This window comes from Pocillopora damicornis, chromosome 3 (genome assembly GCF_964200805.1).
Source record: "Pocillopora damicornis chromosome 3, jaPocDami1.2, whole genome shotgun sequence".
In the NCBI taxonomy this organism is placed as follows: domain Eukaryota; kingdom Metazoa; phylum Cnidaria; class Anthozoa; order Scleractinia; family Pocilloporidae; genus Pocillopora; species Pocillopora damicornis.
Window position 1 is genome coordinate 20,268,592 of NC_142672.1, and position 15,317 is coordinate 20,283,908.

General features: G+C 40.6%; 1 pseudogene; it reads left to right on the forward strand.

The window, feature by feature from the left end:
* Positions 1-1,040: 1,040 nt before the first annotated feature.
* On the forward strand, positions 1,041-5,307 carry LOC149048752 (uncharacterized; annotated as a pseudogene).
* The last annotated feature ends 10,010 nt before the right edge of the window (positions 5,308-15,317 follow it).

Consider the following 15,317-nt stretch of genomic DNA (forward strand, 5'->3'; position numbering starts at 1 on the left):
ACTTCCCAAATTGAAAGGGGTCTCGTAATTGTAGGACTTTGCTGCGAATTATCGTGACCAAGTAAAACCATGCGCTTTGGAGCTGGTGTGCCATCAAACCTGTTCAAATTTCTGTTGACCCTGTCTTTTCTGATTCGGGCTACTAACGCTACAAGGTGGCATGGGAAACTCTCAGAAGGACATATAGCAGCTTTTAACCTGTATTTCAGTCAAATGTGAGTTGACTTTGTACTGACCCACAGTGATAGCACCTACACAAATATGACGTCCCAAACAGATAACAGCATCAGCGCATCAGTTCTAAGCCACAAACACCTGAGCAACTCTTCATCTCTATGTTCCAATTCTTCCGAAGCTGAATCTTCGTGGAGATTTAGAAAAATATTGGAAAAAATAACTTCCAACATGGAATTTATCCTCGATTAACACTCGAAGCTGGATCGGGTAAGAAGTCTTGGATATCCGCCCTGGTTTGCCAGTTGCCTGCAAGGAAGAGAAAGGTAGGATAAATAAAGTCTTACAGATGTGGAATAATTACTGCTAGGCAAGACAAACACAATTTTCGAGCGCTAAACAACCTTCAGTCTTAATAGAATGAGACTGTAGTTGAGCGACACAGATCGAACTGAACAAGAAGAAGTTTGAATTGAAATGAAGCAAAATGCCACTCATTGAACATGTGATGACGAAGAATGTAATGCAGGGAGATCAAAGGAAATCGGACGCAACAGTCGAGATGGAGAGACCAACAGATGTATCAGCAGTGCAGGGATTATTAGAGCTAGTGAAATAACTTTCTAAATTCCTACAAAACCTTTCGGAACTGTAAGAACCACTACGCCGCCTGACATACAAGAATCCGAGTGGATCTGGACTCAATAGCAGAAAATGCCTTCGAAGACATCAAAGAGACTCTTTCCAAAGCACCATTGCTTAAATACTTTAGCGAGAGTGATCTACCAAAGAACCTAGGTGATGCGCCCAAGGATGCGCTTGGCTTTGTTTAGATGCAGCACGGTTAACCAGTGACATCTGTAAGAATGGCGCTCCCGGTGGGAGAGAGAAGGTATTCACAGATCGAGAAGGAACTTTTTTGCCCGATCCTTGGTATGGAGAAAGAAAGTCATCCTGGTGACCGATCAAAATCCCCTGATCTTTTTTATGCACGAGCCCTAAGCATCAGCTCCCAAGGCTAGAGCGCCCTTTTGTCGTGATTTCAGCAATATGACCACGAGATACACTTTAAGCCTAGGAAAGTTATGCTGACAGCCAACACTTTGTGAAGAGCTTACGTAGAGGACTGTGAGCGTTCCCCCACTGAAGTAGAGGCCGAACCCATTCATGCCAATCACTTCCTTCCTGTTCCAGATTACTAACTCAAGGAAATCCAGAGAGAGAGAGAGAATGACGACCTGTCCCCCAACGCCTCAGAGCTTGAAAAACAAAAACTTGCAAAAGATGATCTTCTAACGGCAATCCATCCGAACCACTCCAGATAAGCCTTAAGCATCTCCGCTAGGAAAGGGCTCAAATATTACCTAAACAGCTTAAAAAACCCACGGTGGTATTAATAAGTAAGGCCTGACAAGCCCCAAGTAGTGGAGGCGGGAAACACTAGATCTGGACGGTTGTCAAAGCCATCAACTTACTTGCAGGACTAAAATCGAATGGCTGACTGTAGACCATCCAAAGTCTAACAAGAAGGAGACATTGAACATATAGAGCCTACCTTTACTAGTACGAAATGTTAATAGTTAGTTCTTGAAATCAAGCTACTTCAAAAGTGCTTATATTTTGTTTTTTGGATACTTTCGGAGAGAAGAGCAAAATAGTAGTAAGCCTGTGGTGTAAGGTTAGGTGACCAAGTAGACCCTGTGCTTTTGAGCTGGTAGGCCATGAGACTTGATCAAAGCTGTGTTTACCATGTCCTCTCTGATATTTTGGGCCGCGAACATTTTCCACATATTTCATTGGTTTCCCCACGAAATTCTGCCAGCGAAACGAAGATTCCATGACAGTACAACAAGAGGCACTGGAAGTACTCTCACAGGAGTCTTATGTCATACCATCAGGAAAAAGAGATTCTCAGAGCCTCTTATGTTGGCTGAGACGCGTAATGTTTTTGTTTGTTAGTTTCCTGAGTTGAAAGTTGAATTGAAATGACCATCATACTTTAAGTAATGACTTAATGATTCTGACTGGCCAAACATTATTTAACGTTCAGCAGAATTCAAACTATGTTTAAGTTCTCCCATTTGAAATCTCCTTGAGAAAAGAGTAAACCCATAGTATTTTTCTGTTAAAGACAGATTTTGCCAGCGGCTCATAATAAATCATAGGATATATTTTTTCATGATATAAGAAAGATCTTATCACCAATCCCTAACTTTCCTGTGTTTTTAAAAATAATTTTTTTTTTCCGAGGGCTTAAGGCTAGATTAGTAAAGATACCTACGTAAACTCATCACATCAGTTTACACACTTGAAGACTTTCAACGTTTATTTTTTCATATTTGCTTAAAAAGTTCAGAACCACTATCGATGATATTTCTGATCAAGTAGACTCTGGGAACACGGGCAGCTTTAAACCTACGAAGCCACCACACATAATGAAAAATAAGATGCCATACCTCCTTTCCCTCAGCTTTTTTTTCCGAGAAGTTTCTATAATTTGTGTGGGCTGACTGGCTATTAACAGGATTAGAAAGGTGTACAAAATTGAGCACGAGGGAATTTTCTGCCGAGATTTTGTGGTAAAATATCCTCGGTTACTTTCATTTCAAATACTCTGAAAAATAATATAGAACCAGTGTCATTCAACACGTCTCTTTATTCCACTGTGGACTACTCCATTTGATGTTATTCCTTACGAAGAAAAAAAAAATGTGCCTTTTCCTCACCTATCAACAACTTGAGAGTTTAAAACCACAGAGTATATATCACTGACTATAAAGCATGCAAATTATGCTTCATAAAGCTTGAACAGAAGACTAACACCCCGGTTCCCTTTTGATTATCTCTTCTAAAGTCTCAGACAAATTATTTTAGACAGGATATAGATTTTATATCATGACTATACCTGGCAATATATTCATTTGCGCATGCTAAACTGAACTCATGGAGTGGACATAGCGACAGAATGAGTGCAAATGCTTCTAACACGCTAGAAATTTTAGGCGCGAAAAGGGATAGGAGTGATAGTATTTCCATAATATCACTATCGAGGCAAAATGGCAGCATTTTCTAAATTCCCATCGTTTGTTTTCATTTCGCTGGGATAAGCCCATACTAAAACAGATAAAGTTACCATTTTCAGGGAAGTTTCCGTCCAACCTGCAACTTCACTTGACCGAATATAATTTTACTCGTTACATGTAATATTGAGCACCTCCTTAACTTATTTTAGGCATTAATATGGAACACCGAAGAGAAAACATAGTATCTTAAACAAAACGAGTTCCTTAGCTAGTATGATCTAAGAAATCATGTAGAACATAAAAACCAATTTTATGTTGTTTTGTATCTTTTGCCCGTAACTATAAAACGTTACCAAACAAAATAACAAAGGCACTCACATATCGGTTCCGCTTGGGCTAAGGGTCAAGAGTCAAAAGACGTCACTCGAAAACGACCTCTCGAAATCAAAGGGAAAACTACTTTAATAGGATACAAACTCAGCTTTTATATGCAAGTGGTGGTGCCAAAGGATCGATTAAAAACAATAATAACAGAAGTAAACATAATAAGTACGTTTGTTACAAAGAGGTAGAGTCAATTATTAACTTATCACTGGTGTAAAGAGATCCGGTCAATGAGCAGAAGTTACCACATGGGGAGATCCGATCGCTATGTCTCTGTACTTGCAGCATCCAACCTCTAATTACGAGTCTACAGGTGATGTAAAAAACATTGCTGGTTCGCCGATGGTGCGGGTGGGACAGGTTCTACTACAGAAATCAAGAGATAGTAGGGACTGCTGAGTACCCTGGGTCCAGATTCTGGCTTCTTCCCAAACGACAAGAACTGATGGATTATCGTAAAGCCAGACAAGAAAGAAAGTGTGAAAGAAGTATTAATGGCAATGGAAATTAACATAATAGTAGAAGGGAAGATACATCGGGGCGCGGCGATAGGCTCACGAGAGTATCAAGAGGAATTCGTCAGTGAGGAGGTGTCTGATTGGCTCAATGAAGTAGTTAAATTAGCATGGTTCGCTCAGACACAGCCATAGGCATGCTATGCCGCTTTCACCTTCGGCTTAAAGCATCAGTGGACTTACTTTCTAAGAACACTGCCCAAGTACCAGGATCTACTGGAGTCACTGAAGAGAACAATATCTGTGATACTTATTCCTGCGCTAACATACACAAGCGTTATCAGCTAGATAGGGACATCGTAGCGCTCCTACTCACCTGGGAGACGCCTGTGCCTTGCAAATTCAAGCCGGGAGTACGCTTCATCAGTCAAGGTGACAACACCACTTGTGAAGCATATTACATCTCAAACATCTCGAACACACCAGCTACCAGACGAGTTTCTTAGTAAGTTGGCACAGAACGTAGTCAGTTGTGAAAGACCAGGAGAACTCAAAGGTAGGGCAAAGAGGATTAGGGTGAGGTCACCACCAAAGATCGAGCGAGCACTACTCCTGGCAGCTGAAAAGGGTCATCATTGTGGCTGACAGTACTTCCTCTCAGTGAAACTTGGCCTCTACCTGGTTAAACAAGAGTTTCGTAATACTCTCCAACTACAATATGACTGACCAGTCGATGAAATTCCCTCCGCGTGTCCACGTGTGTATGCGGTAAGGTCTTAACGCGAGATCACGCCATGATTTGTAAACGAGGCAGATTTGTCGTACAACAACATAATGGGCTGAGAGATCTGGAAGCTGAGCTTTTAAATACGATGTGCAGCGATTTTGAAGTCGAACCCCTCCTTCAAGACATCAGCATAGAACAGCTGAACAGAGGAACTAAAAAAGCACAAGGCTGCTCATTCATGTAAGTGGAACACCAACGATCGGCATTCTTTGATGTCAGGATCTGCCACCCAAGTGCCGAATCCTCTAAGAGCCTAGAGCCACAAAATATCTACAGTATGCAAGAGAATGAGAAGAAGCACCAGTACTCAATGAGCATTCTCGACATCGAACACGGAACATTGACACCCCTTATATTTACCACAACCGGCGGAATGGGCCAAGAATGCTTCAGATATCACAGCCTCATCTGCCTGAGGGGCTCAAGATTAACTCGAAGAGTCCTTGTGATGCAAGCAATACTGACTTTGAAGTACAGACAATAGAGGGAAGGAATTCCACCATGAAAATTTAGATTTATTAGCTTTTGATCGATTTTTTAAGCGTAGTTGTTTTAAACATGGATTTAGTTTCTAGCTGCAGATTATTTTATTTCATTAATTTTTTTTGAAAAAGATTAGTATTAAATCATAGTATATACGTAGAAGTAGTATCATAAACATCGTTGTTATCATTACCATTGTTGTTATTGCTTGGGTTGCATCATTTATTGGATACTTTGATTTAATATTTCTTTTTTGGAAAAATGGGCCTTTGTTTGGTATCCTTAAGACTCAGACTCTTAATCGGCAGTCCTGTTATTGGAATGCGATCAATTTGATAGGATTTCATAGTGCAAGAAAATATAAAATACTACGTCAGCGAAAGAAAAAAGTTTAAAGAACACTCTATGTGCACCGAAAAATATAGGGGTTTACCGCTCTACGCTTGCGAGGTGTTAGTGGATGATGAATCAAGTGTCAACGAAACCATCAGGCAAAGGACTACAAAATGTTGTAGAACAAAATGGATGCACTCGGTTTTGAGTCCAGAAATGTTCTTTAAATTCTTATAGAGCTGTTTCTTGCGTCCCCAAAGATGACTAATCCTTTAAGTAAGGTCCTCTGCTCCTCTACAGCTACGGTTGTTCTTCATCGATGATACTGGTACAGTGATATCTATGTGAAACTTTATTAGCCTCAGAGCTCAGAGGACTCTCTTCAAAGATGGCTGCGGCTCTAATGTAGGAAAATGACTCAATACTTGCTTGCGGCTCTTTTATTTTGCTGTGACCGTAGGAAATTAGTCTTTTCCTAACCAGTCTTATCACAAATTAGTCGTAAACGGTAAAAAGAGAATCAAACAAGTTTATCGGGATCCCTATAAGCAGGATGTAATTGGAGAAATCATAGATGGATGTTTTTACAGACATCAGCAAAAGAAGAGCGAGATTTAGAATTGAATTTAATTGGTTCTTTCCAAAACATCTCTAGCTGGTTAAAAGTATTGATGAAAATGATAATGCGTTTAGATTGATAAAGCAGCTGAATACTTGTTCAATACGCTAACTGTCGTCATTTGTTGACAGGCAGCTGGATAACAACCAGTTAGAGGACTTGCCAAAAGACATATTCCATAACAATATCAACCTAAGACAACTGTAAGTAAAAGGGTAAAGAGTATTTTCAAAAGTTTTACTCTAGGCCTAATGACTTTGTAAAGAAAGACAAGAAGACATAAACAGATAATATTAGGAACAGCTGTAAGCATTTAAAGTATAACAATAATTAGACTTTGTCGCCAAAGTTATAAATTTGTATTTTTGTGTGATAGATCAGTCTTAATATATCCGTCAGCCCCCGATATAAAAAGCTGAACTTGGAATCTATCTTACATACAGGAAGAATGTAGTTTTCAATTACTTGGTGATTATTTACCCTAACATCAGATTAATCCTTAATAAATAAGGTAAAGTGATCCATTCGTGCACTTCTCGGCCTGATTCCCTTTAGAGCGTCGAGGTGGGAAAAGAGGGGATGGAGGAAGGGAATGGCCACTAGAGGCCTTTCTTTTTCCCACCCAAAGGGAAGTGCGTCTCGTTGTGTCGTTCAATCGCGCTTAGTTTGAAATCTGCTGACAAGGAAGAGTTCGTAAGTTACGAGGGAAGATAAAAAAAAGACCATCAATGATGCAACATTACAAAGTCTTGAGCCATTCTGAGACAAATCATAGCAAAGTCTGGTAAAATTTTAAGTACGTAGGTTACTAATTTATCCTGGCATCCGAGTTGCATCTTTTTGTGTCCAAAATTACTCTTAAAATTTCTCTCCGGTTTTTAAGGCTCTGAAGGTCAAATACACTCACCGGTTAAACTTGTAGTACTTAGCGTTCGAAATAAAGCGCATTCAAGGTGCTTATTTTCGATCGGGGGGGGGGGAACAAGAAAACTCAGGAACGATATCATTTATTGGATTCTCTCAATAAGGCTCTCTAGGAGTCCCATTCACTGTGCATTTGATCCAGAGGATGTGATCATCGGATTTGAATACGGGTTGCAAGGTTCAATTCTACGATAAAACTACAATTTATATAAAACAAGGTCAACGCTATTTATGCTAGAATGGTATTTATGCGAAGTTGTCTAGTGGTATACCCACTAGTCACATATTTTTGTCATTTACGTTATAACTGTTTGTAATACCGTTTGGATACCGATCGCAAGTTTCAATTAAAGAAAATCCGAGAATGATTTTTGTCATATACTATCACAAGAAAACATCCAATGCTGAGTATGAACCTCCACTTGCATGAAATTGTGGCTCTTGGATTGTTTTCCTTCCCAAATTGTAAGAGGATCTTGTAAAGGTAGGACTGTGCTGCGAGGTATCGTGGCCTAGTAGAATCATTTGCTTTGGAGCAGATAGGCTATCAAACCTGTTCAAAGTTCTAATTATCCTGTCTTTTCTGATATTTTGGGCCGGTAACGTTACGCGGTGGCATGGGAAGCTCTCAGCAAGATTTATAGCAGCTTTTAACCTGTGTTTTGGACCGAGACACGGCGGCAGAACCTTGAGAAATATGACGTCACAGGCAAATAGCAGCAGCAGCGCATTAGTTCCACGTCTTGAACACCGCAGAAAATCTTCATCTCTAATGTCCAAGTTCTTCCGAGGCTAGATCTTGGTGGTATCTAGAATAGAATTGGAAAATTGGCTTCAAATATGGAATTAACCCTCAATTTACGCTCGTAGTTGGACGACTATCGATTGCCAACTTTCATGACATACATCAGGACAAGAACCCCTTGATCTCCGCTCTGGTTTACCCTTTGCCTCTCGGGAAAATAATGGTAGGATCGATATAGTCTTCGAAATGTGGAACAGTTTCTGCGTAGACAGGACAAAAATACAATTTTCAAGCACTAAACAAATTTTAGTCATAATGGAACCAGACTGTTATTGAGCAAACTAAAAAAAGGAGAAGTTCAAATTCAAATGAAGCGAAGTGCCATTCCTTGGACATATGATAACAAAGATGTGGCAGTAGTGCAAAGATTTATAGGGCCTGTGGAGTTCCTTTCTAAATTCCTACAAAAGCTTTCAGAAATGCGAGAGCCACTACGCCGCCTGACACGCAGGAATGCTAGTGGATCTGGATTCATGAGTGAAACGAAGCCTTCCAAAAGATCAACGACGCTGTTAAAAAACCACCAGTACTTAAGTACTTCAGCGAGAGTGGACCAACAGAGGGCCAAGGAGATGCGCCCAAGGACGGGCTTGGCTTTTTACTGATGCACCATGGTCAGCCAGTTATATCTGGAAGTGGGGCGCTTGCGTTGGCAGAGAGGAAGTATTCCCGGTTCGAGAAGTAATTTTTGGTCCTAGGTTTTGGCATGGAGCATAACCACCAATATGTGTTCGGTAAGAAAGTCATCCTGCGGACTGATCAAAAAGCCCTGATCAATTTCACAAAAGTGAGAGTTAATGCGCCGCCTGACTCGTAATATTGCTGGTGGATCTGGACTCATGAGCAGAAAAGATGTTTTCGAAAAGATTAAAGACAGTGTTTCCAAAGCACCAGTACTCAAGTACTTCAGCGAGGGTGACCTAACTGAGAACCCAGGAGAAGCGTCCAAGGATGCGCTTGCCTTTGTACTGATGCTGCATGGTCAACCAGTGACATGTAGAAGTGGGCCGATCCGGTTGGCAGAGGGGAAGTACTCGCAGATCGGAAGTGAATTTTGGTCCTGGTCCTTGGCACGTAGCGTAGCCACCATTTGTTCGCCTGTTAAAGTCATCTTGTGGGCTGATCGAAAGCCCCAGATGTTATTTAAGCAGAAGCCTATGGGATCAGCTCCCAAGAGGCTAGAGCATCCTTTTGTCGCGACTTCAGCTGTATGACCTCGAGATACGCTACAAGCCTAAGAAAGATATGCTAACAGCGAACACTCTCTCAAGAGCCTACATAAAGGACTGTCAGCGTTTTCCTGCAGAACTAGAGGTGAAAGTATTCATACCAATTCCTATATTTTTTTCCGATAAGTTACTTCTTAATACAGTTTCCTCGTTCCATTCTGGACCACTCTCTTTGGCGTTATTCCTCACCTATCCACCGCTTGGGAGTTCAAAACCACAGAGAATATATCAGTGACTATTGAGCATACAAATTATGCTTCATAAATCCTGAAAAGAAGACAAACACGCCGGTTCGATTTTGATCATCTCCTCTGAAGTCCTAGACAAATTATTTCAAACAGGATATAAATTTGATGCCATGACTATACCTGGCAGTATAAATCTAAACATAGCTTTTCATACGCGCATGCTCAAATGAACACACTGGAGACACAGCGGCGAAATGAGTGCAGATGTTTATAACAAGAGAGAAATTTTACGCGCGGAAAGGCATGGGAACAACAATATTTCCATAACACAACTTTCGAAGCAAATTGGCGGCATTTTCAAATTCCCATTGTCTGTTTTCATTTCGCTGGGACAAGCCCAAAACAGAGCAGGTAATTTAGTTAGTTGCCCATAAATATAAAACGGAACCTGAACAAAATAACCAAGGTACTCATATATCGGTCCCGCTTAGGCCAAGGATTGAGAGTCAAAAACGTCACTCGAAAAAGGCCAATCGAAATCAAAGAGAAACTACATTAGAGGGATGCTAACTCGGCTTTTACATGCGCCTGGTGATGCTCACAGGAACGATAACAAAAACAATAAATACAGAAGGAAACATCATACTTACGTTTGTGATTAAGACGTAAAGACAATTATTAACTTATTACTTGCGATAAAGAGATCCTGTCACTGAGCAGCGCTCGTTCGTCGATGATGCTGGTGGGGCAGGCTTTACAATAAATATCAAGAGATGGTGAGACATGTTGAGTACCCTGGGTTCAGATTTTGGCCACTTCTCAAACAAAAAGAAGCGATGGTTTATCGCAAACCAAACATGAAAGAAAGTGTGAAAGAAGTATTTTAGGAAACGGACATTCGTATAACAATGGGAGAGAAGAACCATCTAAGAGCAGCAATAGGCTCACGAAGGTATCTGAAGGAATCGTCAGTGAGAAGGTGTCTGATTTGGTCAGTGAAATAGTTCAATTGGCAGGGTTCCATAAGATACAGCCAAAGGCATGTTACGCCGCTTTCACCTTCGGCTTAAAATATCGCTGGACTTAATTTCTATGGACACTTCTCTACATCCAGGATCTACAAGGCCACTGGAGAGTGCAAAATCTCCAGTGCTTGTTCACATTTTTGCTTTCCAGTGCCCTAGTACGGCGAAATGACTTCATTTTGGAATACAAAACGAGCGCATCTTTAAACCTAATGAAGCTTGTTATGCTATAACATTTAAATGTTTTTGCCTGGCGCAGGATTATATCAAAACAGATATGACCGGACAGTACTGAAGAAAGTTTTATCAACACCTTATACAAAACAATTTTCACTAAAACAGATACTTCCGTACAAATAACAGTGCTGCAATCTGTTGGTGTTCGGTCGACAAATAGGTGAGGTGGCTTTGGGTGATTGAAAAAGATTTCACCATCTCTCTTTTCTACAACAGTCCGCCGCGACCGACAACAGTCCTTCGTCAATCGTGACATACATTGTTCATTGTTTTTGCAAGGCAGACTTTTTCCACGTTCCCTTAATTTGCTGAGGAAATTTGATTTCGAACCTTACACATCTCACTTTTCACGGGCTTTCCTCTCGTGGCAATCACGTGGATAAAGATTTTCAACTATAATTATGTAAAAAAAGTTTGTAAGAGTCTCAGTAAGATTCTTGTTTCAGTTAGTGAAAATGCTTAACAATTTGACAAATAATGACATTTACATGTAGACGTTTTCACTTAATCAACACCTTGATTTTTTTTTATGTTAGAGGTCTAATCGACAACAATCTAAAATATTTATCTCCAAGACTATCATTTGTGCCAGTACAAGTAAAGATACTGTGTAATTAGATCTAAACAAAACTATACACACATTTTGGTATCTTAACCTCCCTCTTCCTGCGATCAATGTCCTTTGGCTTATAATGAACATTATTCTCAATAACAGTGGGTAATGTTAAACCTTACGTATTACGTCAATGGGTAATGGGAGGGTAATTAGTTGTTTTCACTGCTTAACAAAAAAAAAAAATCCAAGGAGCCTCGATCAGTTTTGTACCAGATTATAAATCGTAGTGCTAACTATGTCTCTATGTGTAAACTCGAAAGGAAGACATCGATTCTTGGACAATATGACTTTGTTAACAGATGATTACATTAACAAAAATTTTCGAGCATACACAATGCCCGCACCATGCTAAAAAGCACATTGTAAACAACACCTCTTTCTATTACTTTTGGTAGGAAAATGAACAACAACCAGTTGAAGAAATTACCATCGGGAATTTTCGGTAACAACGCGCAGCTGCAATGGCTGTAAGTTAGAGTCTGTCTTACTTGTGTAAAAAAAGCTTCAAATCTATCGCGCATTAAAAAATACCAGCAGATACGAGCAATGTGTCACAGCTCCAAATGAAATCAGCTACGAATGAGGAATGTTATATTTTCGTGAACATGGAATTTATTTCCTCTGCAAGTGAAATGCGGTAGGGCTGTGAGTCAAATGCACCTATGGACGCCATCTTCTTACCACTGTGTTACACTGCATACATTTCCATTTACATATCTTTAAATTTTGCTCGCCATACAAATTATCAAAGAGAACCTGTGAACTGTATTTCGAAGTTAGTATGTTCTGAGTTTGGTGCTTTGAACTAGAAATTTCCCTAATCATCGGCCAATAGAGGCAGGTTTCCTACCCAAGGGAAAGGGCGTCTCGTTGTCTCGTTCAATCGAACTTGATTTTGAATCTGCTGACAAGAATAAGTTCGTCAGTTATGCTGAAAAATGAACAAAACACCATCATTGAAGCAACATTACATAGTCTCCAGCCACTATGTAGCAAATAAAAGCAAAGTCTGGTCACATTTTAGGTGCGCAGGTTACTCATCTATTCGAGTATCACCTTACTGCATCAAAAAGGTGTGTCAATGTGACCGGCTTTTAAGGCTCTGAAAGTCAAAAGTACTCACTGGTGAAACCTTTCGTACTCTCAGTCTTCTGAGAGCTCCATTTTCACTGTGCATTTGATCCAGAGGTTTTGAGTGCGGGTTGCATGTTTCAATTCTACGATAAAACGACAATCTATGTACAACAAGGTCAACGTTATTTATGCTAGAATTCTAATTATGCGAAGCTGTCGAGTGGTATACCCATTAGTCATATATTTTCGTCATTTTTAATATAACTGCCTGTAATCAGATGTGCATACGGCCTATAAGTTTCAATTTCTCAACTGAAGAAAATCCGAAAAGGGTTTTCTGCGATAGACTGTCACAGAAAAACATCTAGTGGACCTTGACTAGCATCAAATTATGCGTGTTATGTTTTTTTCCTTCCAAATGGTAAGGGGGTCTTGTAACGCTAGGACTGAGCTGCGAGGTATCTTGCTTGTGCCTTGAAGCTGGTAGGCCATCAAACCTGTTCAAAGTTCTGTTTACCCTGTCTTTTCTGATAATTCGGGCCACTAGCGCTACATGATGGTATGGGAAACTCTCTGCAAGTTATACAGCAGCTTTTAACCTGCGTTTTAGTCGAATTTAAATTGAATACCTAAACAAATATGACGTCCCAAGCAGATAGCAGCAGCAGCACGTCATTCCAAGCCACAAACACCGGAGCAAATATTCACTTCCAGTTCTTCCGAGGCTGAATGTTCGTGGAGATCTAAAAAAATATTGGAATAAATAACTTCAAACATGGAATTTATGATCGATTTACATTCGAAGCTGGACGGCCATCAAGTAGCGTCTTTCCTCGCATGTATCGGGTAAAAAGTCCTCGATATCCATCCTGGTTTACCCTCTGTCTGCAAGAAAAAGAAAGTTAGGATGGATAAAGTCTTACAAATGTCGAATAATTACTGCCAGGCAGGACGAACACAATTTTCGAGCGCTAAACAAATTTCAGTCTTAATAGAGCAAGACTGTCGTTGATCAAAACAGATCAAACTGAACAAGGAGAAGTTTGCAAAGCAAAAGTGCCATTCATTGAACATGTGATGATGAAGAATGGAATTAAGGCAGATCAAAGGAAATCGGACGCAACAATCAAGATGGAGCGACCAACAGATGTATCAGCAGTGCAGAGATTGTTAGTGCTAGTGAAATAACTTTTTAAATTCCTACAAAACCTTTTAGGAATGTGAGAGCCACTACGCCGCCTGACTCACAAGAATGCGAGTGGATCTTGACTCACGAGCAGAAGAATGCCTTCGAAGAGATCAAAGATGCTGTTTCCAAAGCACCAGTACTCAAGTACTTCAGCGAGATTGATCTAACAGAGAACCTAGGAGATGCGTCCAAGGACGCGCTTGGCTTTGTTTAGATGCAGCATGGTAAACCAGTGACATCTATGGATCGTTTTCAGTCACGTGATCTCAATTTAATTAGCCGCCATATTGGTACACATCACTTGCCTGTAAAAATTTGACCAGAAGTTGTGTTTATGATAAAAAATGGTTTTATGCGCGATTTTTAGCTGTGGGAGCTGAAGTGGTCGTGATAAAGGAATTAATATGGCAAGAATACCTTCAATCATTACTAGTCGACTAGAAGAAGTACGGAGACTTTCCACGACCAGGTCTGTGGTAAACATTTTATCTCCGGAAAAGCGGCTAAACTGTGGAATCGTTACGATCCAGATTTGGTTCCGACCCAAAATCTAGGTCATCAGAAATGTGGTTCTGTCGAAAAGCTTCAAGCCAACCTTGAAGCTGCCGCCAAGCGAGACTGCGAGAGAGCCAGAGATCGTGAGCTGAAACGTATTGCAGGAGAACGTGAAAGGCAGCTATGGGAAGAAATCGAGTCTAAAAAACAAATAATTGATGAACCAGGAGTAAAGGTTATTGACATTTCCTTTTATGTCGAATCAGTAGTGGGCACCAAGCTCAGCAATACAGGCTTTGTTTTGCATTAGCTGAGGTCAAAATAAAAGTTTTCTATTTTCGCTTGCGTCGGCGCTGGCACCTCCGGTTATTGAACGCGGCTTGCAGAGAAGACTTCCGAGTTCTTAGAAACCTGAAGTTCCTCATTGAGATTCTCCATCGTTTCATCGACGTCGACTTTCATTTTTTTAGCGGATTTAAAATTTATATTGCGGACACGAGAGTATTCCACCTTGTTTGCGGAACTGGGAAGTATCAAAGGGCACTTAATTTGCGTACAGGAAAGCCCTCCATTGACCTTTGTTCAGGCCTCAAGGTAAAATAGCACACAAGCTACGAGCGAACATGATTCGGCGAGGCCTGCCCCGCATCCCAAACAATGAGCGCAGTGTATTGTCCCATCCTTCGCGGTAATAATCCAGATTTGATTGTAGGCCTACAGACTGCGGAAGACTTTTTTGCGTATAATAGCTAATCTTGAAAACAAAACAGCAGAGCAAATGAGTCGATTCCACCGGCGGTAAGCAGCCAGGCTCGAAGTGTTTCCCACCTATCAAAACAGGATCGATTCCGATAGTCGAGATCTTCTTTAGATAATGCTCTCCGACTTTTACACCCAGTTTTTTAACGTAATCAAACAGTGAAATTTGGACGGCATGGTCTGGATCAGACGAAGGAATAGCAATTTTTTTGGTAGACGCCATTTATCTAATTTTTTTCGAATTTCGGAACTATAAATTTGGACCGTGTTTGCATATAGTAATGACTGAAACACGAGACTTAGATGTGCATCAACATGGCGGAAGTTAATTCTGTGACGTCACGTGAAAACGATCTATAAGTAGAGCGCTCCCGATGGCAGAGCGGATGTACTCACAAATCGAGAAGCAATTTTCTTTCCCCGGTCCTTGGTATGGAGCGTAACCAGCAATATGTGTTAGCTAAGAAAGTCATCCTGAGGACTGATCAAAAGCCCCTGGTCTTTTTCATTCATGAGCC